Here is a 4,202-nt window from a genome sequence, read left to right as displayed (position 1 = left end):
AAAACTGGGTGTTAAATATCCCTGGGTACAAGTTATTCAGAAAAGATGAGAAAAGGGAGGAAAGGAGGATTAATTAAGGAGAAAGACTATGTCTCAGAAGTACAAGTACAGAATCAATTTGACTAGAAGTAAAGAACAAAAAGGGTATAATTACATTGCTGGTGTAGTCCATCGACCACCAACTTGTGGAAAGGATGTAGAAGATTTAATATCCAAGGAAATTATTGAGTAGTTATAATGGGAGACTTGATTTATCCAAACATAGACTGGGATATTTGTAGTATATGGGGCAATGAGGGGCAAGAGTTACTAGATTGCAAATTGGAGAGCTTCCTAAAGCAGTGTGTTTCCATTCCAGCAGAAAAGACCATAAGACATAGGAGTGGAAGTAAGGCCATTCAGCCCTTCAAGTCCACTCCACCATTCAATCATGGCTGATGGGCATTTCAACTCCACTTACCTGCACTCTCCCCGTAGCCCTTAATTCCATGCGAGATCCAGAATTTATCAATAGACAATAGTTGCAGGAGTAGGCCATTCTGCCCTTCGAGCCTGCACCACCATTCAATATGATCATGGCTGATCATCCTTAATCAGTATCCTGTTCCTGCCTTATCTCCATAACCCTCGATTCCACTATCCTAGAGAGCTCTATCCAACTCTTTCTTAAAGGAATCCAGAGACTGAGCCTTCACTGCCCTCTGGGGCAGAGCATTCCACACAGCTACCACTCTCTGGGTGAAGAAGTTTCTCCTCATCTCTGTCCTAAATGGTCTACCCCTTATTTTTAAGCTGTGTCCTCTGGTTCGGCACTCACCCATCAGCGGAAACATGTTTCCTGCCTCCAGAGTGTCCAATCCTTTAATAATCTTATATGTCTCAATCAGATCCCCTCTCAGTCTTCTAAACTCAAGGGTATACAAGCCTAGTCGCTCCAGTCTTTCAGTGTAAGGTAGTCCCGCCATTCCAGGAATTGACCTTGTGAACCTACGCTGCACTCCCTCAATAGCCAGAATGTCTTTCCTCGAATTTGGAGACCAGAACTGCACACAATACTCCAGGTGCGGTCCCACCAGGACCCTGTACAGCTGCAGAAGAACCTCTTTTTGCTTCCGTACTCAATCCCTCTTGTTATGAAGGCCAGCCTGCTATTAGCCTTCACTACCTGCTGTACCTGCATGCTTGCCTTCATTGACTGATGTACAAGAACACCCAGACCTCTTTGTATTGCCCCTTTACCTAACTTGATTCCAGGGCCCTGTACAGCTGCAGAAGAACCTCTTTTTGCTTCTATACTCAATCCCTCTTGTTATGAAGGCCAGCCTTCTTCACTACCTGCTGTACCAGCATGCTTACCTTCATTGACTTGCCTTACCAATCTCTGCCTTGAAGACATTTAACTCCCAGCCTCCACTGCGCTCCGTGGCAATGAATTCCACAGGCACACCATTCTCTGGCTAAAGACATGTCTCCTCATTTCCATTCTAAATTGACCCTCTCTAATTCTAAGGCTGTGCCCATGAGTCCCAGTCTGCCTGCCTAGCTGAAACTAACTTACAGCGTCCACCCTTTCTAAGCCATGCATTATCCTGTAAGTTTCTATCAGATCTCCCCCCAACCTTCTAAACTGTAATGAATAAACCCAGGATCCTCAGCCATTCATCATATGTCAGACCTACCATTCCAGGGATCCTCTGTGTGAATCTCCACTGGACATGCTCCAGTGCCAGTGTGTCCTTCCAAAATTGGACACGGTATTCTAAAAAGGATGCACTGTTGGACCTGATTGTTAGAGATAAGGTGGGCCAAGTAGATCAAGTACCAGTGGGAGAACATTTAGGAATCAATAATCATTGTATCATAAAATTCAGGATGATGGTAGAAAATGAGATGCAACAATCTAGTGTGGGAAAAATCAATTGGCAGAGAGTGGACAGCAATAAAGAAAAAATAGAGATGGGCAAGAATGACTAGAACAAGAAATTCGCAGGAGAAACAATAATCAAATGATGAGCTACCTCCAAAGAGGTGAAGTTTCAGGTACAGTCAAGAGTTCCCTCGATGACACAGAAGACAGATTTTAAGATAAAGAAGAAAAAGTGTGCTTATGGCAAGTGTCAGGAAGAAAATAAAATTGAGAACCAAGAAGAATATCAAAGGTTCAGAGGGTCAGTGAAAAAACAATTAAGAGAAACAAAGAGGAATTATGAGAAAAAAAGGCTGGGAGCCAATATAAAAGGGCGGCGCATAGTCTCCTATGGACATATAAATTGTAAAAGGGTGGTAAAAGGAGAAGCAGGGCTGATTACCAACCAAAAGGGGGACTTGTACCTGGAGGTGGGGGATTGGGGTTGGGTGGTGGTGTGTGCAAGGCCAAGTTGCTCAATGAACACCTTGCATCTGTTTCTACCAAAGAGAGAGATGTTACTGAGGCCATGGTGAAGGAGGAGGGCAGTCAGTCACTGGAAGGATTCAATATTGACAGGGCAGACTGGTGGCACTTAAAGTTGATGAGATTCTCTACAGTGTGGAAACAGGCTCTTTGGCCCAACCCAGTCCACACCGACCCTCCAAAGAGTAACCCACCCAGACCCATTTCCCTCTGACTAATGCACCTAACACTATGGGCAGTTTAGCATGGCCAATTCACCTGACCTGCACATCATTGGAATGTGGAAGGAAACCGGAGCATCCGGAGGAAACCCATCAGACACAGAAATGCGGGATAGATTATAGCTTAACATTCTACATGATTGTCTTAAAGACAAACTACCCCCCCTCATTCGGATCGACATGGGCGAGTTTGACCGAAAGGTCTGCTTCCATGGTGTACATCTGTATGACTCTATGACTCGCACTGACCTTTGTCACTGCTGATCACATCCTCTTTCTCCAACATTTCTCTGCTGTTGGGAATGGGGCAGAGACTCTCTCTGGAGTGGGTGTGGTCATGGTATCAAAGGTGACATCACCAAAGGAAGTGACACACACCACGGGGGTTGGGGGGGAGCAGAAGCAGTGAATTCGGTGGCAGCTGCGGGGGTGGAGGTGACATTCCGTGTGATGTTCGAGGTGGCTCAGTGATGGCTGCGTGGTTATCGGCAGTGTTCCGATGAGTGACGTCGGTGGGGGCAGAAGTGGATAAGGTAGTGGCAATTACGGGGACAGATGTGATATGTCGGATTGTCTTGGCAGTGGTTTCAGCAGCAGTGTTTCTGGCAGCGATCATGGAGGAGGTGGTCCAGGTGGCGATTGCAGAGGTGGTATAGTCAGCAGTGGCCACAGTCTGTGGCAGAAGTGACATCATGGTTTGCTGCAGTAGTGGTGGCTGTAGCGGCCGGGTGGCTAATGCTGGCCGAGCGGTTCCCCAGGCTGGGAGAAGTTTCTGGAATGATCGAGGATCCCACCAACAACCCCACTACCCTGAGGCTGACCACTTCAACTCCCCTCCCACTCCACCAAGGACATGCAAGTCCTGGGTCTCCTCCCCTGCCAAATCCAAGTCACCTGATCCCTGGAGGAAGAAAACCTCATCTTCCGTCTTGGGACCCTCCAAACATGCGGGATCAATGTTGATTTCACCAGTTTCCTGATCTCTTCTCTCCCCACCTTATCCCAAATCCAACCCTCCAACTCGGCACTGCCCTCTTGTATTGTCCTATCTATCCATCTTCCTTCCCGCCTATCTGCACCCCCACACACATTCCTGATGAAGGTCTTATGCCTGAAATGTCGAATCTCCTGCTCCTTGGATGCTGCCTGACTGGCTGTCCTTTTCCAATGCCACACTTTTTGACATGCAATAGACAGAGCTAAGTGATCCTGTACTCATGGGTGAGGTCTCAGCTCTACAATACTGCCAATCCAATCGTGAAAAATGGATACTAAAACAAATAACCTCAGTGATAGTGAAGCCCAGCACATCAGTGCAAAAGATAATGAGTCATAGAGATATACAGCACGGAAACAGACTCTTCGGGTCCAACTTGTCCATGCTGACCAGATATCCCAACCCAATCTAGTCCCACCCACCAGCACACGCCCAATATCACTCCAAACTCTTCCTATTCATACATCCATCCAGATGCCTTTTATATGTTGCAATTGTACGACCATCAATCTTCAGCCAGAAGTGCAGAGTGGATGTTCCATATCTCTTCATGAAGTACCCAACATCACAGATGCTACTCTTCAGCCAGAAG

This window comes from Chiloscyllium plagiosum, chromosome 5 (assembly GCF_004010195.1).
Source record: "Chiloscyllium plagiosum isolate BGI_BamShark_2017 chromosome 5, ASM401019v2, whole genome shotgun sequence".
NCBI classification, from domain to species: Eukaryota; Metazoa; Chordata; class Chondrichthyes; order Orectolobiformes; family Hemiscylliidae; genus Chiloscyllium; species Chiloscyllium plagiosum.
This window is presented reverse-complemented; position numbering follows the sequence as displayed.